This window comes from Macrosteles quadrilineatus, unplaced genomic scaffold, assembly GCF_028750875.1.
Source record: "Macrosteles quadrilineatus isolate MER2022 unplaced genomic scaffold, UCM_ALF_1.0 Scaffold_5__1_contigs__length_97177068, whole genome shotgun sequence".
In the NCBI taxonomy this organism is placed as follows: Eukaryota; Metazoa; Arthropoda; class Insecta; order Hemiptera; family Cicadellidae; genus Macrosteles; species Macrosteles quadrilineatus.
The window spans coordinates 11711924-11739759 of NW_026542598.1; the positions used below are offsets into that span (position 1 = coordinate 11711924).

Below are 27836 nucleotides of genomic sequence, written 5' to 3' on the forward strand. Positions count from 1 at the left end.
AATAAAAGGACCATAGCAAATGGACAGGGTTTATTAGCGATACATGATGGATCATCAACTTATAGATCAAATTATTTTGATGTTGTGTGAAATGAGAGGCCATTATGATGCTGGTTTAAACACTAAAGAGTATGGTAGGTATAATATTTTGTTGAGTTTTGTGTTTTGTTACCGATGCAAAATTGTATTTATAAACTAAATTTGGAAATAATAATAATAATAATCATCATCATTAAATATGGATTTTAATCAGGCATTACAATATAGGCTAGTAATTATTATTTAAAAATACATAAAATGAAAAAAAAATATATAAAATAAATTAACATCGCAAGATCTGTGAGTTGGAAACCTTGAGGAAATTCTATTAATTGATAACCAGCCTATATTTAATGAAGTAAATATGGCTAGCAAAAGACGTAAACTTTGATATTTGGTATGAGATGGTAACATTTAGGCACAACAGGGAAGAATGTATTCACTTAATTTAATCCTTCGTTAATTCACAGTTTAGAGGGTATGTGGTAATACACACCCAAAGGGACGACCACAGTAATCCTATCTGGTTTAGGTCACTCTCTTGGACCAAGGTTTAATCATATAACAGTGCCACGTAGTAACATTAAGTGTATCTCGTTCACTAAAGGCAGAATAAAAAAAATTGCGTCCATCAAACATTACGTTTAGGATAAAGACAATGTAATAGCATGAGCATATTTTATTTTCAGGGATAATTATTTTCGTTAGTGATAATATATTTTACGAAACCAAATATTCTTCATGATGAATATAAGTTGGGTATGAATGTCATTTACTAAAAATGCAACTTAGGGCTGACAACGAACTGCACTCACGGTCAAAGGAATTTACAAGGGTTGGAAGGGTAGCCCGCCTAAGCCATATGGAACTGCACTCACGGTCAAAAATCGGTCTTTCACGGCTGAACGCTTCGCTAGCCCCTTAGTCATCTGTTTATTCCGTCCTCTGTCTTACTTTATCCAATACTTTATTTAATACACGTTTTAGTGTCTGTACCAATAAATACAACAATAACTAACCTAACCTTTACAAAAGAAGCTTCGTTATAATAAGAATATAGCCTATCATGTTATCGTAAATACTATGCTAGAATTTTCTGTACACATGTGTATTTTTTACAATGTCAGTAGTAAGTTTATTTTTTGACGTTTAGATTAATTATAATACATACATGTATATAATACAATACATGCAGGGACTGCTGAAATTAAAACTAAGTACAACTCATTAAAGTTGCGGTACCGCAAAGAAATCAAGAAAGCCAAACTCGACCATAACAGCAGTTTATTGCAAAACTCTAGTAATATTTCTAAAACATCCTGGTCAATCATTAATGAATCAAGCAACTGTAATAGTAAGCCTTTGTCTATTCCTGACTGCCTAACTGCCGATGGACTGAACTCTTACTTTGTCGACTGTGTTGAAAACCTGAGAAGTAATGTTCCCGCCTCTTCTAATGGTCCTGAGCAATATCTAAGTAATTTGACATCTTGCAACGTTCTTCCGACTACTGATGACAACGATGCTTTTAGGCTTGAACTATTTACTGTAGAAGAGGTGTATGCAGCCATCAACAGTCTCAACAATAGCTCTTGTTTAGATATTTACGGAATTAATGTCCCCATCTTGAAGTTAGCTTCTAGTTACATAAGTGAAGTTTTGACATACCTATTTAATCTCTGGATAACACAAGGTTGCTACCCAAACAAGTTCGAGATTTCTAAGGTTATACCAGTCCATAAAAAGGGGCCTAAAAATGTTATTAGGCCTATATCTATTATCCCTGCAGTGTCGAAGGTCTTGGAACATCTCGTACATCGTAGATTTTCTCAGTATCTTGAGGACAGTAACCTTTTAGCAAGTAGTCAGTTTGGCTTTAGGCCCAAACACAGCACTGTCCAAGCAACCCAGGCACTGATATCAAATTGCTTTCAACGTTTAGAGGCCAAAAGTGGCATAGTGTTTAGATCGTACGACATGTCTAAGGCCTTTGACACAGTGGCTCATGATCTCCTTGTGGATAAGCTTTCTTGCTATAACCTTGATGCAGTTTTGGTTAGGTTCTTTTAATCTTATCTCAGTGACAGATGGCAAAAAGTCTATCTAAACGGCACTTATTCTAGCCCTGTTCGAGTGCCCCACGGAGTGCCCCAAGGCTCTATATTGGGCCCTACCCTGTTTATACTGTATATAAATGACTTACCTTGTAATATTAATGACTTATCTGTAAAAAGCTTTCTTTTTGCTGATGACTTGGCCTTGTGTGTACGGGGTAACTCTTTGAATGACGTTACAGATACATTGGATACAAAATCTGCTGTTATTAATGACTGGTGTAATGCAAACAAGTTGTGTCTTAATGCTGATAAGACTCAAGACCTAACTATTAGTCTTAGCAGTAATGGTAATGATGTAAACACTCTGAAGTTTTTGGGTTTTCACTTGCAGTCAAACTTGAAGTGGTTTTCACATGTAGATTTTGTAGCTTCTAAAATTGTAAAAGGCATATTTATGATAAGAGCACTTAGGTCCACTGTTTCAGTTGATGTCCTTATTTGTATATATTATGGCCACATTCATAGCTATTTGTCCTATGGTACCTCACTGTGGGCCAACAGTTTTTATGCTAACAGGTTGCTCTTTACTTTACAAAAGAAGGCAGTGAGGTTAATTTGTAGTGTGAATAGAAGAACACTAAGCCCCTTTTTGTGGGTCTTAACATTCTCACATTTCCATCTTTGTATGCTTTGGCAAGTTTATTGTATGTAAAAGAAAACATTTCTCACTTTGAAAAGATATCTGATGTGCACAACTACTGTACTAGATCAAAAGATAATCTGTCTACACTAAGGCATAAGTATACAGCCACTCAAAATAGTTTTGAGTACCAAGGTGTTAAAATGTACAATTTCTTGCCTGCATCCATCAAAAACCTGTGTGTTTTAAAATTCAAACATGTTTTAAAAACTACTCTAACCCAGGCTTGCCTGTATAAAAATGAAGAGTACTTTGGTTTAGAGTTTTAGATATTTTAGTTGCCAGAGCCATCTTGATTGTTTTGTTTTTATTTTTGACGATTGTCTTGAACTTTGTACATAGTTTTAACGACAATAAATCATTTCATTTCATTTCATTTCATTTAATCAAAACTTTTCAATATATTTCAACTAATTTAATAAGTTTTAATCAATTCAATCATGGTGTTGCACAATGTGATATAGGCTAATTAAAAACTGACCGTGAGTGCAGTTCCGGTACCCCCAGAAAGGCTCAAAGTGACCGTGAGTGCAGTTCCGTAGTTGGATTAGGACCAGGGACTGACCGTGAGTGCAGTTCCAGCCCTCCCCAACTTAGATTAATAGTATATTTCGTACCTAGGGCCGAAAATGAGGTTTTGCAGGCTCGAAACGATCGACAGCTGCAAAAACATTTCGATCCGTGGTACGAACGCTATTGATCACCACACTATACCCTATTACCACTATTCACCACAATAATAATGCACACTGATCGTCAACACAACTACATCTAACTACAACTTTAAGGTTATGTGAAGAACTAATTCGAGGAATCAGCAAAAATAATAATAAATAGTTGCTAGGCAATAGTGACAATAAAACAATTCTATTGCAATGCTATGGATACTGATTGTGTATTTAATATGCATTCATGTTTTAAGTAAGTAAGTGGGCAGCTGATTTTGCGGCACTAGGGATGTAAAAACCTGCTCGGTCCCCAAATGACGATGACAGCTGGCATGGCCAGCAAAACGTAACTTACAGCCACCAATTAACGTATGTAAAACAGCTAAAACATCATAGTGTGGTGAAAAAATAATTGTGAGGAGCAACAAAGAAACGCATAGTAACAGTGGTGATTACCAAGCACACTAATTGATCATAACAACTACTGCTGGTTTGATTCCAAACTCCAACGAATGTAAATGCTTAAAAAAAACACACGTGGTGGCGTTACTCAATCATTAAATCACATATTCTTTATTATCGCTCGCTAAGCAAATGATAGCATACAGAAAAATACCGTTATGTACTGAGTTGTAATATTATCCAATGATTCATGATGCTATACCAAGTACTAAGCGATAATGTTACACCAAGCCACCAGATCATTAATTTACCTGATTATCGCTCATCTAATTAAATGACCATTAGCGAATGTGATGTGAAGGGATATGTGTGATGATTAATGATCAATCAACTGTGTGTAGTGTATTCAAATTATAAACACTCCTTTACCTATTGATTTTATGTAGGCCAAAGAATAGGTCTTACAATTAGTTTTAACTGCGTCCAAAATATGACTTAGTCTATAAAGACATCTTTCCTTCTTTTTTGTTTAAATTAAATGAAGTAAATTGAGAAAATCTGTCATTTTTTAAGCGGATGTATACAAAAAGTAAGTGTGATCTAATTGAGTTCATTTTCTACAAAAAATTTTTAATTTACATCTGAAATCTAATTCTACACAAAAATAATTCAACAGATTTAAATTTCATGGAGCTCTTTTCACGGATCATTAATTTAGATTAGATTAGGCTTTTTAGATTTTCAGGGGTTTGTCATATAGCTGTGTACAGATAAAAAGACAGAAACTGCTTACGTCATTTTGCTGCAATTTACAATAATATCTCATTTTTGTCCATTGAAATAACCGCAGAAATTTTTTTCATAGTTTTTAATTGAAAACAAATGTTTTGTCAGATTATAAAATACAATTCCTTTTGTAATGAACATTAGCGATTCATTTATAACAGAAAAGGTAAATACATTGAATAAACACTTGTCAAAGACCTTTACACAGTGTTTATAACCTTCAGGTAATTTTCTTTGGCAAATTAAAGGAAATCTAATATGGTTTGATAATGTGGTAATTTTTCAAACATAAATTCTCTTATAAACTAAAAATATGCATATAACTTATTTTTCAATACTTGGTAACAGTTGTAACAACGTATAAATATTGGGAGCTAACTATGATCAACTAGTTAAGTAGTTACCAAGCCAAAGCAGTTCAGGAAGGGATTCTCTGCTGTGAAACATGTTATTGCTCCTCAGGGACAAATAAGGGACTACAGGTGATAACAACACACCTGCTACTGATACTGCTACCTGCGTCTACAAACTGTATAGTGAGAACAAGGGAACTTTAGAATTAAGTAGAAATAATAGAAATTTAAAATATGATCGACTGTGTCATATACTCCAAATTCTTCGTTTTCCCCAAGTGAACACCTGGGGGTGATGAGGCCACCATGTTTTGCGAATTTGGTCATTTAAGAAATATGTCAGCTTAAGTCACTACCAAGACTACAAGATCGTTCCACTCATCCTACACTCATCTCCATTCATACTTGGCTTAAAATACCTACTTTGTATGGTCGCAATTTCAATGAAAATTAATAAAAAAAGTAATTGAGGCATTGTTTACAGTATAGGTCTCATGAGAAGACCATTGGGTGGCTGGAGTGAAAATCAGAAATGTCTGCCATGCTACCAAAGGTGCTACCGTTTTTGGCAACACATTCTCTGTAAGATAAACGATTAATACAACGTGTAATGCAAGAAAAGATAACCACAAAAAAGCCAATCTTAACGCATTTCTAATTTCAAATGGATAAAGCAAATTACAACATTCCTAATTATGCAGCAATTGTTATGCAGGAAAACAGACTGTTTGATCATATAAAAGAAGATATACATAATACATAATATGTAATAGTAATGGTATAATAATATATAATAATAATAATAATGCTATAATAATATGTAATGTATAATAGTTTAAGCAAACCTCAAATTAGTTGCAAGTTCAATATGACCCAGTACAGTAGTTAATTACATAAAGCAACCTCAAGTGGACTTGGCTTGACTACGTGTTTGATTGCTACAGTACTAACATGACCGGAAGCCGAGTAATTTAATTAAACTCAAATATAATTTATTTGCTCTCGGATAGTGACCGAGCAAATGGTTTTGAAAATATGTAGGCGCTCTCATAATTTATTCACAAGATTTAATAAAATTATGATGAACTTTTGAAAGTGACTGGTTTTAGAAGCATTTATCAAGATTAAAAAAGTTTGTGCAGTTACGTGTGACTTGTTTGGTAGAACATTAATCATTAGATAACATCACAACTCTACACTCGGCAGTCGTTCAGGTCATTTAATGTGCTTGGTGAGCGATAATCAGGTATATTAATGACCTGGCGATTGTTTGTGTAGCATAGCTGCGTGTAACTTGGTGAAACATTAATCATTAGATAATATCATTACTTTAGAAAAATGTGTTCTATTTTGCATTACCTTGGTAGTAGTATGGTTAGGAAGGTCACTAATGAATACGATTAATTAACTTTTTGAACACTAATCAATAAATTTTACTGTAATACCTGTCTCTCTAATCTTTTACTAACGCTTACGATGCAAATTACTTTCACAAGAAACTCACTGTTAACTGTCTATGACCATGTAGTGGTCCATGACTGGCCACATTAATTTAAATACCTGTCGAAGTGCATAGTACCCGGACACAGTAACATAGACTTAGGCTACAATTATGGCAATCGACAGTAATTTGAAGTGAAAAATGTTTTCGCCGAAATGTTTACTGTAGATTTTTGTCCAAATAAACCCGATGCTTTTATTTTCTCTAGCTATCACATCTTATATACTAAAAAACTTTTGCAAAACTTACAGCTAGCCTGACCATACTACTGAACCGAATTACACGTGGTTGGTACCAAATGAAAGATATTTACCTGTAGATGTGCAGAATCCCTTTATAAATTAAAATAGGCTAAAAAATAAGCACGAAAAATGAGTTTGGATTATCAAAAAATGACAAGGGTCTTATGGTTTGAGATGGTGATGTCGAAATAACAACAAAATATAAACAGAAAATCAAAACAACTGGAAGACATTCCTATCACATGTTTTATTTACAGTGTGGGGTGAAAATAGAGAAGTCTGTACATTACAAATTTTTGGTAGAGTTTTCGATCACGGGGTGACCTCTAGGAACCAATATAAAAATAAACGTTTATTATGGAGATTGTTTTATGCTTACGACATACACCCTGCCCATACTACTGGACAGATTTACACGCGGTTTGTACCATATATTTAATAATAGTCTGTAATAATAGTCTGTATATTTGCCCATTTTGCTTCGACTTGAGATATTACTGGAGTAAATGTTATGAAAACGGAAATTAAAATATCTATTGAAAATTTAAAATGGGGTAAAAATTTGTGTCTATTAAAAGTGAGATCTGAAGTTATATTGGACCAATTTACATGTAATTACAGATAATTAACTCTATATTTCCCTATGTGTCTGAAAATTTTACTATTCCTTTATATAATCTTATATACTAAAAACTTTTGCAAAACTTATGACAGTTAGCCTAACCATACTAGTGGACAAAATTACACCCTGTTGGCACCAAATGAAAGATGTTTTCCTGTAGATGTACAACATCTCTTTATAAATTAAAATAGGCTCTAAAATAAGCAAAAAAAAATATTTTAAATTTTAAAAATTAACATGGAACTTATGGGCTGCTATGTTGGTGACGAAATAACAACAGTTAATATAATCAGAAAATCAAAACAAATTAAAGAAATTCCAATCACATGTTTTATTTACAGTGTGGGGTGAAAGTAGAGAAAATTGCACAATATATCCTTTAGGTCGAGTTTTCGACCACGCGCCGAGCTCTCGTTTTTGACTAATTTCGTTTGATTTTGGACGCAGAGCTGCACAAATACTCTACAACGCACATGAGGAGGCTTTGTTTTTGCTATATGTGTAGTACCCATCTTCTTAAAGCTGTAGCTTCATCTAATCATAACGCATGGAGTCTTCAACGTAATAAAGAGTCATTAGGCCTACTGTATACAGTGACTTAATGTTTCATCCTAAACCTAGGTTTACACGGACGAGAAATACAGGTAATGATTTTTTTACCAGACGATTTTTTATAATAAAACATTTGTTTGGTCATCCTAGAACTTGGTTCTATTTCCCGTATACAACATTTTTTAAGATGATCTGAATTGCGATATCTATATATTTAATTCAGTAAGCGAACCGGTCCCAAAGAAATCTCCGAGCTAAGAAAAATATAGTATTCCAGTTAAAGATTCATTTTAAAGCTTAAGGTCCAAAAAGGGAAAATATCAGTAGTGTCAAAAATTACCCCTGCTCTGCCCCACAGGACGTCAAAGATTCAGTCATTTTCTAATGGAGTACTGCTAAGATGTTTTTATAAGCGGTTTTAAATATACCAGCAGATGTAAAAATTGCGTATTTGATTGATTATTGATTTTAGTGTTCTGTTTTACAGTATTGTTAGAATGGTAATGGAGCGTTGAAATGTATCGTGTTAGGGGAAGACCGTGACTACGAAGGAGATTATTTAATGGTGTACAGCATGTGGGTTAAGGCCAAATTACAATGGAGGTTGAGGGCAGAAATTGCTGCTATGGGCCCCTAGTATATGTTTAAATGTCATACACTACAGGTGATGTTACAAAACCAATATCCTAAATAGGCAAATAATACACCTCATTATAACCTTTGACTCCAATAGGCAATGTTATAACTTGCCAAACACATAAAAGACCATAACAAAATATTGTGATTGTCCAGAGAGTAAGTATACAATGAATACCTATCAAGTGACTAGCAATGATGATACAGATACAATGGAACATGTAAATTAACACTAATGGTCTTTGAACAGTTCGGAAAGTAAACTAGTTGTGTCGATAATGAACCTAATATCCAATTACCTTTTCGTTTATAAATAGTGAAATACTATTAAACACCAACATTGATTGGTTTAGTAATAATTTTTATTAGTAAAATTTATGATATGTAAGTACACATTTTGTCACAAAAAAGATAGCATATTGAAAGCGAGATTAAATATCATGCGAGAAAAAATTATGGTCTTATTTGATTCAATAAAAACGAAAAAATCTTTTGCAAGCCTGGTATAATATTGGAAAGATTGATAAGAATATTGACACGGTTTTAAAACGATTGGCTTAAATTATACTGGAATTATTTATATTGCAGATTTAGCTAGGATTTTTATTGAAGTTTAAGTAGATTATTCACCACATTTTTTGACCACTCCTTTGCACAACCATATTATTTTTAGTCATATTTTCTGTTATCAAGTGTTTATCTATATTTCTGTTTTACCACTAAACAGTTCTTATCAGTCTGTATAGCCTTCTTTAAAATGTACGACAAGTCTCAGGAAACTTTGGAGAACTAAATTTCATTAGCTACCTGTTTTTAAACTATTAGCAAAAGTTACTTAACGTAGCTGATATAAGTATCACAAGGTAACGTAGATGATGGAAGTAATTTTGACAACATAGACCATCAGCATCAGGGACACGTCAATGTATAGCGCCAACCCGTCATTTACAGGCTATAATGACGTGTAGCGTTACAAAGGCGTTTTATGAAAATATTGATCGGCAAATAACGAGTGCATTTTGTTATAAATAAATGTAAAAATTCGTGAATAAATGCAAATTTTGAATGCAATAAATGTTTAATTTTAAATTAAATTAAGTATTGTGTTATCCAAGTGGTTGGCGTCACAGTCTTCGGCGCAAGGTTTGATGGGTTCAAACCTTTTAATGGGGTTTTATGGGGTTCATTATTCTTATATCTGAAACTTTATTGGTGTAACATTAACAAACAAAAATAATACATCGACTGCTAATTATTGTGCACTACAAATGCATCTATAATTAATGAAAATCGCGCATAGATTAGCTGTTATCCATGATGTTTTGGTAAGTCAATCTCTAACTCGTCGCCAAGCCGGTTGAGACAAATTGGATACGCTGGGATTGATTGGGTTAGGGTGTTAGCAGCCGCCGGCTCTTCTAAAGAGGTTTACCAACTTAGGTGCAAGTTATTGTTCATCTGGAAGTTACTCATCCAATATCATTTACTTTATGACTTACAGCTAACTATTATTTGTCTAACATTAGCTTATTAACACATATAAACTTTAAAATTGCAATTTTGGTATTGTAATTTCTTTGTCAAAGCGACTATTTCATTGATCTGATTTATACTCTAGTTTTTTTACTGAACAAAAGAGAATATGCAATTTTACAGTAGCTCTTAGAATGGCTAGTTCCACTATTTTCTAGTTAAGTAAAAAGATGGCCACTGCTGCTCCATACAGATGAGGCCTGACATTCAATAGTAAACAAATGGTTCTTTTCTCAGACAGTTGACAAACCTTACAGCTGAAAAATCCTAAAACCCTAAAAAGGTACTCATTTAGTAAGCAGCATCGTATGTGGCTTACTTTATAACCTAACCGATAATGGCTGATTCATTTATAAGATAAAAACCGTTGGCCACCAATTTTGTTCGTAGAAAACTTCTTTATGTTTTAAAATACAAGTCAAAATTTTGTAATATAGTGTACTATGTTGCCTATGATGTGCTAATAGATCTACTTTAAAATAGAGCAAGTTGTTATAAAGTAACGATGAATTTATTAAAATCTCCTAATTTTTTTAAGTAGGCCTACAACAAACCAATCTTGTGCATAATTATTTTTTTTAGTTTTTAAAATTCCTACGTATTGTAATACACACGACACGGGACATTAAGGCCCATGTTATACGGACAGCAAGAACGCGACAGATAAAACGCCGACGCTGAACTAAAAATTCAGTGCTGTTATACGAGCAGCAATAACGCCGCGTCGTCGACGCCATGGAGCTGTTTAGGCCCATTTTATACGGACAGAAAAAACGCGACAGATTTTCCATTTTTCAACGCAACAATAGTATTGCACAACTGGCACCTGGGAACTACCCTATCGGAGGAGTATAGTTAGGGGTGAAGCACGGATCTGCCACGTAAAAGCTGCCCGTATAACAGTGCTCGCGTCATTTCTGTCGCGTTTTTTCTGCCAGTTTTACCGGTCCGGTTGTTTTGTCGACGCTGACGCTGGGTTTACAGTGTCCAACGCGACAGATAAAACGTTCGTATAACTTGCACACAGTGACGTACATTGCTCGGTAGGCTTGGCGTCTACGCGGCGAAAAATCTGTCGCGTTTTTTCTGTCCGTATAACATGGGCCATTTAAACACGAAAAACACGATAGCGCTATCATGACACGGCGTGGTAGCGGTTGTAGGTTTACTTTAACTTAACCTAAAAACGTGTTGCACAGTGTTTGAAAGACTCATTGCTTATATGCTTTATAGTGACTGTAGGAAAATTGAATGTGCAACGCGAGTGCAAAGTGCCACTTCGCACACTAGTTGCACAAATAACAATTTTCATAAATGCGTATTTACAAATAAAACGTGATTATTTAATGAACAGAAAACATAACTACACATTATAGCGAAACACCTAATTTTTAAACACAACATACACCGGAACCAACTGTAAATATGTTTTTTGTGCTGAAAGGTATTACGAAGATTTAAAAAAATATTTCTGCCACCAAATGACCTGCAAAAAACTATTTACATCATCAGCCTCTTTGATCAAGGTAGTTGATATTTTCGATGGAACAACCTATTTGAACATTTTAATCTCAGTCAGATTTTATTCTCAGTAACGCTAAAACTGTTGGTAAAGAGGACAAAGCGAGTCCCCGCGGCGATGAGTGCGTCTATTGTTATAATCTGAACGATCTGGTAAATTAACTTTAAATGCTCATCATCTCTTTTTGTTGCTAACATTTCGTAATTTATCAACAATGCAAATGATGAATTCTCTTTAGAGATCACTTTTAGCTAAAGGCTGTTGGCTAAAAATATGCAATCGTCAATTTATATTTCTAACTACCAATAATGCGTAAAAGATTCTTAAAAACGTGTTATAAATTTCATTGGTAAACATAATATTCAAAACATAGACATTGAGGTGGTTTTATACAATGTTTTAAACAAAATTCAGAGAAAACTTATCAGATAAAATCTCTACCATAAACGTATTATTTAACATATTATTTAGACTATTAATTAGTTCAACCATCACATTATTTTGCAATAATGGTAGTTTGGAAAATATTAAAGTGATGAATTGTACAAAATAAACATAGAACTATGAAGTTAGTGGTTCAAAATATAAAACGGTTTTGGTAGGCTTTGGTTTCAAATGAGCATCTTATATAAGTAAAATAATGAGTTTACGTTTATGTACATATATGTTTAGATATATTCTAATAGTTGTATAATTCTGCATTTGTGTTCAAAAATTAGTTCATACTAAGCATTGTATTATGTATTAAAAAAAATTAAGTTTTGCTTAAAATCGGTAAGCCGGTACTAAACATAAATTACTTTATTAACACCAGAATATTTTATTGTCACTTTGAGAAAATTTCTAATAATAAATTTTAAAACTGATTACTTTGAACATGTGCCACAAAATCAAATTCATTTAGCAAGGGTATCAAACTAGCTTGGAAAGGACTAATAATCCTTAACACCATCGTTTATAAACTGCCGCGAGCAAAACTGGACCATAATGGAATCATCCCTTGCGTATGACTGACCAACTTGTGGTAAATATACTGATACAAACATCATAAATAATATGTTTGGAAATATAAAATATAGAAATATATCACACTAAAATTAACGTTTAAAGTGTAAATCTCTGTCTTTTAATGTTGATAAATTACTAGCGTGTTAATTCATATTTAACAAGCTTAATGGGGTCTGAACTTGGGTACAGTATATTGTATTGAATAACGTTTGGAACGTTGTAAAATAATCGAACCAGTAAAATCTGTTGGTTCTAAATAAATACATAAAAATTGATATGTTTTTCATTGTGCTGTTCTGAGTCACGAATGTACATCAATCAACATTTTTGAACATTTTTGCTATAAAAATAAAATCTTTTTATAGCACACGTAATATTAACTGTATTTTATTTTATGCAGTTAAGGAACCTTTTTAATGATTATATTCAAATTTAAAAAATATATACAAGGTTGAAAGAGGATTTCTAAGATAATTACAAAAGATTAGTTTTGTTTCTTATAAAGAGATAAAAAAAAAATGTAATATACGTGGAATTGCGCGAAGGGTAGCATAAAAACAATCGTCTGCTTAGCCTCCAGCGGGAGCCTGCTTTGTTTAAACGCTCGTTGACAACTAATTTTTAATGTTCTTTAAATCCTCCTTTCATTTTTATAAAAAAAGAGTAAATAATCTAATTAGTAAATTTGAACACATTTCTTTACAACCATATATTTTTAAATCTTATAACGGAACTATAACAAACAAATGTATATAATAATTGTAGAAATCTGTAATGACTACAAAAACAACAAACCAGCTTCATACACAGCGTCAAACGATGATTCGATACACATAGCTTTATGTAAGTGTCTACATAAGTAGATATAATACCAGAATATGACCCCACTTTCGGCGTTTTAGAGGCACTTTTAGGGCACTTTTTATAGGGGAAAAATGAGAAAAAAATGGAAGAGCTTTTTTTGGCCACTTTTTTTAAAGACCCAGCTCTCGACCTATACACCCCTATATAAATTTTCTACTTTTGTTAATACTAAAAATCACGTCTGGAAATGGTGAGCTTTTTTTGGCCACTTTTTTAAAGACCTGGATCTCGTCTAATACAAGCCTATATAAATGTTCAAACTCCATTAAAATTTCAAATCCACATCCATTCCCATGTATATTTTCAAAATCATGTGAGGTTTGTGCGTGAACTCGGGCATGCTCCCGGCTCATGATGTGCTCCCTTGGACATCCTTAGTGGAAATCCATGAGTTCTGGCTACTTGGGAACCCAAGCCATTTGACATACAACGAATCACCCTTTCTCCTAATTACCTTCTCTACCAAATACATGTCCTTATACTTGGTCTTTAACAACTCCTCTGTATAGAAGCCTCCCCTGATTATATTGCCATTTTCATCTTTCAAGATATAAGTCACAGGCTTTGTATTCTTAACTTCTGCTATTGTAAATAGTTCCCCTGTCCAATTTGGAGTATAACCTTTACTAAAAACATGTTTATACTTGGAAATCCTTACGCTATCACCTACCTTATATCTTGGCTTTTTAACTTGCACTACTTTAGAAGTCCTTTCATGCAACCTCTCATGCACATATTTACTATTCTTAACATTCACTTGGTTAGGCTTCATTCCTATAGATCTATGCACTTTATTATTATATTTTCGAATTAACTTTGGAAGTAAATCCAACCATTTATAACTCCCCTGAGCACTAAATTCTCTATATAACCAATTCTTTAAAGTTCTCTGAAACCTCTCCACAATTGCAGCCTTAGTTGTAGAAAATGTGTGATAGTGATTAATATTTAATTTTTTCATTAGTTTGCTAAAATATTGATTAAAAAATTCTTTTCCATTGTCAGATTGAATGTTTTTAACCCCCTTTGGTAGAATGGTTTTAATGGCTTCTGTAACCACTAACCCTGTCTTATTCTTTAGTGGAGCAGCATAAGCTTTTTTAGAAAATGTATCTATTAAAGTTAAAATATATTTATTGCCAGAATTTTCTCTAGCATAGTTTTGCATATCAACTAAATCTATTTGTATGGTTTCGTTTATACCCAATACTTTAAAAGACCTTCTAATGAAATTCTTTCTTGCAGGCTTATGAAGCTCGTATGCAATTTCATTCATTTTTTATAACATCATCCTTTCCTGTAACTCTAAATACATCACCATTAGCCCCAATCAATAGATTATCTTCCATTCTTTTAAATACATAGTTTTCTGGTATATATGGTCTATTATCTATATACTTAAATCCACTCAAAGATGTGGGGTCAGCAACTAATAAATCAGGATTATATTCCATCAAATTAAAATTTTTTTCTCCATATACAAATTTTGATCCATCGTAATGCATAGATTGTGACATTAGACAAATATCATCCAAATGTTCCCCCTCTGGTAGATTTCTTATAAATTGTTTTTTGGCATCCCAACATTTTTCTTTTTTATCAAAAGTTATAGTCTGTTCTTTTATAACACAGTCAGTGTCATCAATGGCAGGTTTAACACGTACTAACCTTTTACTATTAAAACTCCAATAGCCTGCTTCCATTTTTGGAACTTGTGAAACATTCACAGCATCTTTACTATCTGTACCTTCCATCAAATTACTAATTTTCTGTTTCTTTGCATTCCAAACACCATTCTCTGATTCTAAAAATTCATAATTATTATCGTCTTGTACAAATTTACCATCTTCTTTTCGTATTAAAGTCTGTTGTAAAGTGGGCACATCATCTAAACTTTCACCCTTTTCTACATTAGTAATTTTCCGTTTCTTAGCATTCCAAACACCATTCTCTGATTCTAAAAATTCATAATTATTATTGTCTTGTACAAATTTACCATCTTCTTTTCGTATTAAAGTCTGTTGTAAAGTGGGCACATCATCTAAACTTTCACCCTTTTCCACATTAGTAATTTTCTGTTTTTTAGCATTCCAATTTTTATTCTTGGATTCTAAAAACTCATATTTAGTTTTACCTTGTAAGAAGACATCACCTTTTCTAGTTAATGTCTGTCCCAAAGTTGATACATCATCTACAAACTCCCCATCTTTAACATTACCAAGTTTACGGTTTAAACCATTCCAACTATCGTCTTGTAAATTTAAAGTAGGTTCACTACTAGCCCTGGGTTCTGCAGGCTTATTATATGGATTATATAAACGATAAAATTTATCTATAAACATATTTTTATTTAATAAATAATTCCACTTTCTCTCAATTCCTCAATAATGGAATCTATTTCATTATCCACTCCTGAGTTACCGGCTTGGCGACTTAGCCAAAGAAGTCTTAACCTATCTACAAGCTCATTAGGATCATCCCAATAAATATAGTCTATTTTCTTACCAGTCACTTGTCTCAAACCTTCACCAACAGATTTAAAAAGAGGTTTAATTATATTAAGATATTTAGTATGTCTATTACTTGAAATTGGTGCACCATCTTTGTAACTCTTTAAATGTCCATTTGTAGCTTCCAAAATTTCTTTATAATTTTGCAAATCAGCCGGAGTATAATCCTCAGGTTCTTTTAAAGTTAACAATTGCCACAAACCTTTTGTCCCCTTGTAGGTTTTATTTGCAATTGTAACATCATCATTGGCAATATCAACTTCCTTATTTCCAATAAAAAATTTATTTGCTTCTCGTCTAATACCATATGTAGTGTCTGTCATACTACTTTTACTGAGGTAATTTCCTAAATAGTCTGATGCTAAAAGACCAAAATCTAATTTCTGTGGAGTAGATTGTTGTAATGGTTGTAATCTTGGTATTATTGGTATTCTAGATGGAGTCATTGGGAGAATCTCCATTCGAGGCCTCTCTGTTTTGGCGATTTTTTTTAATTCTTGTAATGGCTCTATTAAAGGTTGGAATGTTTGGAACCTCTCTTCAGCCTCTAGAAACTTGCCACGTTTTAAAGCTCTATATTTCTCTCGTATTTGATTTGCAGAGTCAACCAATTCTTGTTGAATGTTTTTCATCTTTTATTTACATTTTATTTATCTCATTTGACAAAGGATTGTACTCAAACACTTTATCATGTATTATCAAACAATATGCAGATGTATTTGCTGGCACATTTTCTGCAGTTTCAATCTCTAATTTAATATCAACAATTCCTTCCTTCACTGTTTCGTTCTGTCTAGAACAGTCTATTACAATTAGTGGATATTTCTTCATAAACTCAGCCCTACTAATCATAGGATCTGGGATAGTATTATAGTAAGTCTCTCTAAACCTCATAAACATCTCATAAGCTTTAGAGACATCTCCATTTTCAAAGTCGAGATTTAAATCACTATAAGGATAATATTCAGAGTTTAGAAATACTTTGAGATTTTTTAACTTACAGTGATCAAATTCATCAGTTCTTTTTCGTGCACTATTATCCCTAGCTGTTTGGAAACCAAATATAATATACCTAGGCTTCTCCAAACTTGAAGATGTCTTTACTGACCATGTATGTCTTGTAGTATTGGGATATGATGGAAGTTCATGCAACTCTAAGCTTCTAAATGCAATTTGCAAATTTTTATTTTGCAGTAACATCTTTTGTAATTGTAACTTCTCCCCATCTGATGGTATTACATGTGGCATCACCCATTGAATTGAGTTAAGTGTAATTTTAGGAATCATATCAGCAGTACCACTGGCTGGAGCACTAGTGGTTGTTAATATACAATTCAAATCATTTTTGGATCTTTTCAACACCAATTCTTGTTTGACATTTACTAATACCTTATTAAAATCCTCAAATACACCCATTAACAGTTCTAATGGCAAACAAGTACTAAACTTGCCACTTTTATGGAACTCTTTTAAATTCGTGTCAGAATCAAATGCCACATTTGACAATTTAGTTGTTTTATTGTAAGAGCTCAATATTTTCATAAGACTAGAAATTCCTGGGTTTCTTACAATGTCTATTTCTTTACCTGCGACTTCATATCTAATTTCATCAAATAAGAATGCAAATGCATTATTTATAAAATGACCTTTATCATGATTTTCAATTTCTCCCTTAATATACAGATAACTCCTACATGGGAGAGTTAGCAAATCTTGATTATTAATACATATTCGAATTTCATCAGAATTATTTATTGCTAAAGTGTTATGGGGAACATAGGAGTGATTTGTAATTTTAACCACACTATCGTCGAATTGGGATTTCCCTGTAACGTCTAGAAAATCTTCCATTTTTATTAATAGAAAATTTTAACTTTAGTCCTATTGATCGTAGGAACCTAGCATTTTGTATACTTATAGATAAATTCTTATAAATTCTCATATCTTTTTTATATGACAAGTAATTGTAGTTTCTTCTCCATTAAAGTCAATTGTCTTGTCATGCTGATCGGCAAATGTAATACTGACAACATCTAAACTTCTCTTATTTACAGGAAAATATATAATATTTCTTGGAACTTCAATAATTTTGTAGCCAGGAGGAGCTTCTGGATAAAAGCTATGTATGGTGTGTGATTTGTTTCCATTTAAATAGGACCCGTTTGCAATATTACATTTTACTCTAATCACATTTACATTATTAATGTTTATTTTATTTGTAGATTCAAACTGTACACCAGGAGTAGAAACACCTTTAAATCCCAATAAAACAGACCCTAAACATGGTTTTGTAAAATCAAACACGTGGCTAGAAAGTAATGTCGCTTTCATAGTTTTATTATTAGCTGTAAGGAAAAAGTCTGGGATTTGCTTTTGAATTTCCTTTGCAAGCTCAACCACCTCATATGTTCCTTCAGAAATTTCTATTGTAACTGGAGCTTTGTGGTCATAATAGAAAACATCATCACCTTCTCCAATGGTTAATTTGTTGCCTTTAAGTTTATTTAATTTTGGAATAAGCCCTTTGAATAAAAGTTTGACTTTAGTATTAATTAATGCTTCTCCATTTTTATGTATTATAACTTTAAGTTTACCATCTAATAACTGGTTTAAATCATCAACTAAGATCTCTCCCTTTGGTAATGTTTTTTTCTCTACTTTGTAATATGTTAAAGTATTTAGAGGTTTTTTCACATTAAATATAGAATTATAACTTTGAAAATCAACTAATCCAATTACATAATCATCATTTAATTCTATGGGAGGAAAGAACACTGACTTTAGCTCTGGCTCTGTACCCGAAAATGTTATAGTAAATGAATCCATTTTTATAAACAAAAATTTTTTATGAATGATAAACATAAAATTCCACAAATAGAACTATTTAAATCTTGTATTTGATCGGTTGTATAGAATATTTTATGTCCCTCAAAATATTTAATTACTTCTTTTGGAGGTTGGATTCCAAATGGGTCAAAATAAATTACAATATCTTTATTTTTACGATATGCTGTCCAATGTGTGCCAGATGAACTGTCTAAATTAACTATTCCGCACTCTTTTACTTTTGGTGTTAGATTTTTTAGCTCGTTTTTTAGGTACACCCCCCGGAAGTGAGGCACGTCTTTTGCGGCCTCTAACAGCTGGTAGTTGTCCATCTTTTTTATTAAATTTTAATCCCATTCCCATTTTTGCTTTTGCCTTCATCAAATTTGTCACCGCATAAGCTGCAGCTCTTTCAGCAAGATTTGCGTCATTCGCCGTTACTCTAGTCCAAGCTAAGTCTGCTAATCTCATGTCTGCTTTGTTCCGAGCAGCGGTATCGGGATTATTCATGTAGAATATGTCATGCTCTTTACAATAAGAGTCTAACTTATTTTTTGGAGGTACATTTTTGGCTAGATTTTGACGTATATTCGTTCCAGGTCCACAGTACCGATATGATGGTATGTGAAGTGGAAATGGAAGATTATTTATAAGAGTATTCAATAGCCCTCGACCCCTGTAAGGCTTTAAGAATAAACCTTTGCCTTTTTTACATGTTTTCTTATTATCATTTTTCACCATTTTTATTATATAAAAAATGTCTTTTATTCAACAAAAACATAAATTTAAAATAGTACATACTAAGGAAAATATACCAAAGAAGTTGGGTCTATTTCCTACCAATATTCGATGTGTTATTTGTGGTCCAAGTGGAAGTGGGAAGACGGTTGTAATTTACAATTTAATTGTAAGAAAGGAAGGATTAAAATTTACAAACTTATATTTAATATCTAAATCTTTAGAACAAGAAAAATATAAAAAAATGATTGAAATATTTAGTTTGTGTGACGAAGTGAAATTACACACGTTTACTGACTGTGAAATCACACCAAATGATGTAAAATCACAGTCAGTTGTTGTATTTGATGACATAAATAGTCAAAATATTACACAATTTTTTTCAATGGGTCGACATAAAAATATTAACTGTTTTTACTTGTGTCAATCTTACAGCAAAGTACACAAACATTTACGTGATAATGTAAATTTCCTAATATTATTTAAACAAGATGATTTAAATTTAAAACATGTATATAACAATCATGTTGGTAATGACTTTTCATTTAACCAATTTAGAAATCTCTGCCACCAATGCTGGGATAAAACTAAATATGGTTTTTTTGTAATAGACAAAGAAAGGTCAAAGAATAATGGCAAATATAGATTTATGTTTGATCAATTTTATAGTGACCAAGCGCAAGCGTATTGATGCCATCTTCTAGAATAAACCTCTTGTCATCGTCAAATGATAGTACTTTCTTGTTCATGGTCAAGGTTTGAAGATGATGATTTGTAGATTTTATCCTTGTCACATTCTCATAGTAATCTTGCCCAGTTGCAAGACAGTTCAAATAATGTTGATGTCTGAGGAGATGTTTAACTGTAGCACCATCGGCTCCTTTAGCTTTCTTCACCTCTAAAGCTTGCTTGTCTTCTTCATATAACCATTTTAGAGGAATGTAAGAGTATAACTTTGGTCTTAAACCACAATATTCATACATAATATGACCATCTAATTCGTCTTTAAACTTGCCTGTGACTTTTTTATTTTTATCAGAGTATAAGAAATGGTCTTTACTATATCCAGAGGTATCAAAATAGTGCAAGTCACATTCTATTTCCTTGTAAAAGTCCTCTGTAACTATAGAATACATTAAAGAATCCGTATCTGTCATAAGAAATCTTTTGTTCTTAAATTTTGACATATAATTATAGTGGAAATCATACATTATTACTTTACTAATATCCAAAATGGTCATTCCCAAATATATCGGCTTATTAAACTTTACAACTAATTTATTTAAATGTATAGCATGTAAATTGTTATCGAACTTTTTGCTACAGTCAAACCTTGGATTAGTGACATATTTTGTTAATAGTGACTCATCCTTGAGATATATATCACGAAACTTGCGTTGGTTCATAATTGTTCGACCAAAGAGACTATTATTTAACAATTTGTAAAAGTCTTTTTCAAAATCATTTTTAGCACATTTGCGTTTTTCAATATTAAAATTAATATAGGGTGCAAGCCATTTTGATTGTCTAAATTTTAAAATTCTATAGTATTTTGTAGCAACCAAACCTAATTCCTCATATTTTTGTAATGCTTTATAATGTAAAATATATTTAGTTTTGTCATTTAAATTAGGTATTAATTTGCCATTCATTTTCTCAGGTGCTAATGGATAGTCATTATGTAAATCATGTAAGCTTTTATCATATTTTAAATCAACTTCTAAGATATATCCAAACTCATCATTTTGATTGTTTTTGTAGTCTATCTCATTCGTCCAACGAAATCCATCCACGGGTAGTGTCTCACACATAGCTGTGGAGTATAGCGAGTTACAATCTAAATATATTAAATACACACTTTCTTGATTGGGATCATAATGTTTGCCCATATATCTATTATTGGCTTTAGCGTAACGTGTAGAAATCATACTGACTCCTCCTCTGATTGCACTTTCTATGAACAAATGCATGTCAATATCTTGAAATAATTGTAATTTTATACCAGTCATTCTAAGACAAGCTTCCCATGTTAGTCCTGGAAGTGAATACATATGTACGGGGTCAAGTTTGTAATCCTTTAAACACAGGTCTCTAAATGTCTCAAACACATCAGCCAGTAGCAATACATCTGTTTTAAGATATAAATCATGATATTCTTGTAAATTATGTATATTAAAATGGGTCCAGACATTTTTAGCATGTTCATATTCGATGGGAGAGATATGTTCTTTAGTTAAAGTACTGTAAAATTTTTCAATTGGAGGTAGAGACTCTGCAAACTTATCTGGTCCTGTCATATATTCATAGGGAAATACGCCTTTGCGTTGTAGTAGTGGATTGTCTATGAATCTAAATGTATTTAAATTGGAAGCTAATTTGTATAATGGAAGGGACAGAAAGTTATAGGAATCTAAAAATACTAAATCATCAACAGAGAATGAAATGTACTTTTCCATATCTTTGGCTATGCAATTTAATTTACGATTAAACTTTCCCAAGTGTTGCATAATTAAATGTCCATCGTAATTTTTTAAGTTATGAAAGAATACTGGTATTTTCTTTGTTACTTTATAGTTTAAATTGCAATCATTGTGGGCAGCTCCACGGTATTGGCCATTTGAATGACAATGTTCCCGTACCCTATCAAAATATAGAGGCTTTTCACAAATATGACAATGTGTTGAGTTTTGGAAAGATGCCTCTTGCTCAGGAGTCATTACAAGGGGGATATATATTGCCATTTGATTTTTAATGAAGTCATAAGTCTCAAACAACCTTTCGAAAAACACATCCATAACATTTTCGCCACTATATAACTCTTCAGAAATAATCTTAGAATCTTTTACTACGACAAATGCAAATCCAGATGGAGTATGGTTGTTAGAGTTTATAAAGCACTCAAAATCAGCATAAATTACAAATGGGGCTTTAAGTTGATATTTATAATTTTTAAATTGTAATGTATCTTGTTTAGACATTTCCACTCGTTGGACATCAAAGTTTTTACAATATGTTATATGACACTCCAATTTATCTTTGGTGTAAAAATGTTGTAAACAAAACTTGCAAAAATGCTTTTTACTGTTATCTTTTGTTGACCGTAGCATTAACCTATTAAAATCACGAATTAAACAGTAATGTGATTTACGACCTTGTTGTAATAATAATAGATCTATATGAGTGTTACTATTCAGTTTGGTTCTTCTTAATGGATATATAAATTTTTGGTCTTCAACTCCAAATACTTATATTATTCTTTCTTTCAAATTGATCTATGTCAGATATTTTTACGGGATATTTTATATTTGTCATGTTCAACTTACCTACGTAGGGTGCATAGTTAGAGACTCTATTAGCATGTTTAGCATTCCTTGGATGTAAAGCTGCTAAAATTGACCAAAGGAAGCATTTATTATCAACATTCTTTATATTTAAAACTGCTTTTGTCAATTTAATACTTTTTGGTGTGGGAATGTATGACTTTGGAGTTAGGGGCTTATACTTGTAAACGTGCAACTGCCAATATTTAGTATGGTCATAAATCCATCCACTGCCTTCGGCTTGATATTTGTGTATGGAAGCGTCAATCTTTAAAAGGGCATTTTCAATTTGAGGCTTTAAATCTCTCTTCTCAATGGTTAAGGTAGTAAGGCTTCTAAAATCTGCAATACATTCTTTCTCATTAACTAATTTTCCATTTTGATCTATTGTATATTTTATAAATTTGATTCTCCTTACTAAAGTCCATTTTATTGGTAGAGGACAAGACTGAAGAGTACTTTTAAGTTCAGTTTTAATCGATTCACCAACAAATTTAATCATTGTATATGGACATTTGTTACAAGAATTTACATGTCTTTTAAAATGACCAACAACATTTCTTTTACAGAAATTACAAGTCTTATGAGTTTGTAATATATGAGATTTTAGAGCCATGTTATTATCACAGATTATATCACAAACTTTGCACAGTTTCACCTTCATTTTATGTATTACCTTGTAGTGGCGAATCAGGTTGCTTTTTTTGGAGAGCGATGCAAAACAATGTTGACATGTAGTCTTCATTTTTATATATGTAATTAAAAAATAGGTTGGAATCTTCTATATAGTAGAAATTACATTTTGACAATTTCAATTAATGAGAAATAATAATTTGAATTAGAATTTTATATTTTAATATTCAAAACAATTTCATACAATAAGATTTAGCAATTGTAATTTTCTAAATCAAAACTAAATCCAAAAACTTAAATAAAAAATACTTTTTAGCAATTCAGATTGCTGAGTCTACATATATACAGAGTGAGTGTTACCTATTTTAAAGGAGACTTGACAAAATTATATAGTGAATATAATTCGGCTAAGTTTTTAAATAATAACTTGTGCACACTTTTGACTCAAAGTCCCCCGGTGCATGAAGTTTGGCTAAGTTTTTAAATAATAACTTGTACACACTTTTAACTCAAAGTCCCCCGGTGCATGAAGTTTGGCTAAGTTTTTAAATAATAACTTGTGCACACTTTTGACTCAAAGTCCCCCCCCCCGTGAGTGAATTTGGCTAAGTTTTTAAATAATAACTTGTACACACTTTTAACTCAAAGTCCCCCCCCCGTGAGTGAATTTGGCTAAGTTTTTAAATAATAACTTGTACACACTTTTAACTCAAAGTCCCCCGGTGCATGAAGTTTGGCTAAGTTTTTAAATAATAACTTGTGCACAATTTTGACTCACTTAAAAATAGTAATAACAAAATAAGTTATTTTTTTGGATAGAGAAGCAGCACACAGTTGACATGTAACTAAAAAACAAAGTTAGCATCTTCTATATGATGGAAATTACATTTTAGACAATTTCAATTAATGGGAAATAATAATTTAAATCAGAATTTTAAATTTTAATATTCAAAACAATTTCATACAATAAAATTTGGCAATTGCAATTTTTTAAATCAAAACTAAATCCAAAATCTTAAGTAAAAATACTTTTTAGCAATTCAGAATGCTGAGTCTACATATATACAGAGTGAGTGTTAGTTATAGAGAAGACTATGTTACCTATGTTAAAAGGAACTCGACAAAATTATATAGTGAGTATAATTCGGCTAAGTTTTTAAATAATAACTTGTGCAAACTTTTGACTGAAAGTCATGAGTGAATTTGGCTAAGTTTTTTAAAATAGACTTATATACATTTTAAGTTCCTTAGTGACTGTTCAAAATACTCTAAGTGTTTAAAAATAGACTTATATACATTTTTTACAAGTTCCTTAGTGACTCAATTCGGCTAAGTTTTGAAAAATGGACTCGGGAAATTAGCTACACTCCTAAGTTAAAAGAAATACAGAGTAGGCCTATGAGTACAAGCATCAATTACGTCACCAATTGATCCCATGACCCGACACGCGACAACATATTACAATAGTCTAGCTTAGATGTCAAAGACTTACCAAAACAAGAAGATCCAGGTGGAAGAGTTAGTGATGATTCCGTAGAATGCCCCCCTTATATACCACAAAATTGTCTAAATTAATTTAGAACTTAACAATGGAAATTGAACAAACTGAAATTGAACAATTGAATAATTGAGGTCAATCAATCAAACATATTTGGTAATTGTCTAAACCTGCCCCAGACAGACTGGCGCCAGACAGGCAGAGAATGTTGACAATTGGTTTTGATTGGGGTCATTAGGTTACACTCACAGTCATTCATTTGAGTCAGGCATAGTTTACACATAGCCATAAGCGTGCCCAAGTTCACGCACAAACCTCACATGATTTTGAAAATATACATGGGAATGGATGTGGATTTGAAATTTTAATGGAGTTTGAACATTTATATAGGCTTGTATTAGACGAGATCCAGGTCTTTAAAAAAGTGGCCAAAAAAAGCTCACCATTTCCAGACGTGATTTTTAGTATTAACAAAAGTAGAAAATTTATATAGGGGTGTATAGGTCGAGAGCTGGGTCTTTAAAAAAAGTGGCCAAAAAAAGCTCTTCCATTTTTTTCTCATTTTTCCCCTATAAAAAGTGCCCTAAAAGTGCCTCTAAAACGCCGAAAGTGGGGTCATATTCTGGTATTATATCTACTTACATAAAATAATTTTCTTTTATACCATCGAATGCGCCATTAACAGATACATAATTACCTAACATTCTACCAGATTGACTGATCACACTGCTTTATGTAAGTGTTCGCAACAAAGTATCATCTGATATAGCAAATAATCATCCATCTAATCATTAGATACTATAACGTATTTGCTAACCAGTTTGACCTATCAAACTGCTTCATATAAGAAAAACCTCTAAAGAAATGCGCCACAAAATGCAGTCAGAGCTGGATCACTGACTTGAAATTCCTCCACCAAATAACGGAGACCATGTAGAAGTAATGTGGTGAAACCATTGTAGGAAAACTTAGGAAGTTATGAGAAAATTAGTACATAAAGTTTACTTTTTATCTTCAATAATAAAGTTTTTATACCAGTTTACTTTTGATCCATTCTTTTTGGGACCCCCATTATACAAAGAACTACTTTTTGAAGGAAAGTTTAAAGATATTTATTTAAAATCAGTACTACACAAATGTCTTAGGAATTTACAGATGTCATAGTACTGACGCATTAAAATTATAGAACGAATATTTTAACTGCTTGACTTACAATAAGGAAATTAATTTAGTACCAAAGAAAAATAATTTAAATATACAGTTGACGAAAGATAAGCTCAGATCTGTAGTAAAAATGATTCAAATAAAAGAGGTCAGTTAAACACGTTCACAGAACACACAGCGAAGCGTAGCTTCTCAAATATTGACTTGACTATTTTTGTTAGAAGTTTATTGCATTGAATGAACATTGCAATTTAAATTCATATCTTTCTGAGAATTAGCCAAAGGGTAAAATGATTATTGACTGAATAAAATCCAATACGGACTTGTCATATATAATAAATTCGTTACTAAAGTCCTTTTGTAATCCAAACGTGTTCTATTCCTGTAGTACTGTCAAGAATAAGACTTACAGTATATACCAGAGCAATGGAGATGGGCGACCATCAAGCAGTTATGGAGTTCTAGGTCAGGGTGCTGGTAGTCCTGGAGGGTTTGGAGGTAATGGAGGTGGAAGACCATCAAGCAGCTATGGAGCTCCAGGTCAAGGTGCTGGTAGTCCTGGAGGGTTTGGAGGTAATGGAGGTGGAAGACCATCAAGCAGTTATGGTGCCCCTGGTGCCGGAGGAAACGGTGGTGGTTGACCTTCTAGCAGCTACGGTGCACCTGGTGCTGGAGGAAACGGATTTGGAGGAGCAAGTGGTGGAAGACCATCAAGCAGCTACGGCGCTCCCGGTCAAGGAGTTGGTGGGGCCAGTGGATTAGGAGGAGGTGCTGGAAGGCCTTCAGGAAGTTACGGAGCACCCGGAGCAGGAGGTTCTGCAGGATCTGGAGGCAGTGCACCTGGAGGCTCGTACCTTCCCCCTTCACAGGGAGGTGGTCAAGGAGGATTTGGAGGAGGAGCCCCTGGTGGTCAAGGAGGTGGAGCACCTTCTTGTTCATACGGTGCACCCGGCGGAGGAGCACCAGGAGGCGGAGCACTATCTGGATCGTATGGAAAGCCAGGAGCTGGAGGTTTTGGAGGTGGGTCACCATCCGGATCATACGGTGCTCCAGGAGGTGGTTCCCCATCTGGATCATATGGAGCTCCAGGGGGAGGTTCCCCATCTGGATCATACGGAGCACCAGGAGGTGCTGGCACAGGAGGATTTGGAGGTGGTGCACCAGGAGTTAGTTCCCCATCTGGATCATATGGAGCACCTGCAGGTGGTTCCCCATCTGGATCATACGGAGCACCAGGAGGCGGTAGCACAGGAAGTCTTGGAGGACAGCCGTCCGGATCTTACGGAGCTCCAAGCGGTGGATTTGGAGGTGGAGCTCCATCAAGCTCGTACGGTACACCTGGTGGTGGAGCTGGAGGACAGCCTTCGGGTAGCTACGGAGCACCCGGCGCTGGAGGTGCTACTGGCGGATCTCCTTCTGGCTCCTATGGAGCTCCAGGGTCAGGAAGTTCTGGAGGCTACAGCGGGTCTTCGCCTGCTGGTGGGGCTGGTGGCTACAGCAGTGGCGGTCCTTCTTCCTCGTACGGCGCGCCAGGAGCCGGAGGTGGTCAGCAGCAAAACCCCGACGGAAGCTACATATATTAGACGAGAAAAGACTAAACCTGAACACTTCGAATATCTAGCTTTCACTGCCAATCGGATAGTTGTAAATAAATTACCATTA

General features: G+C 33.3%; 1 pseudogene; it reads left to right on the forward strand.

Moving 5' to 3' along the window:
- Positions 1–46: 46 nt before the first annotated feature.
- LOC128994286 (pro-resilin-like) lies at positions 47–27757 on the forward strand (annotated as a pseudogene).
- Positions 27758–27836: the final 79 nt, after the last annotated feature.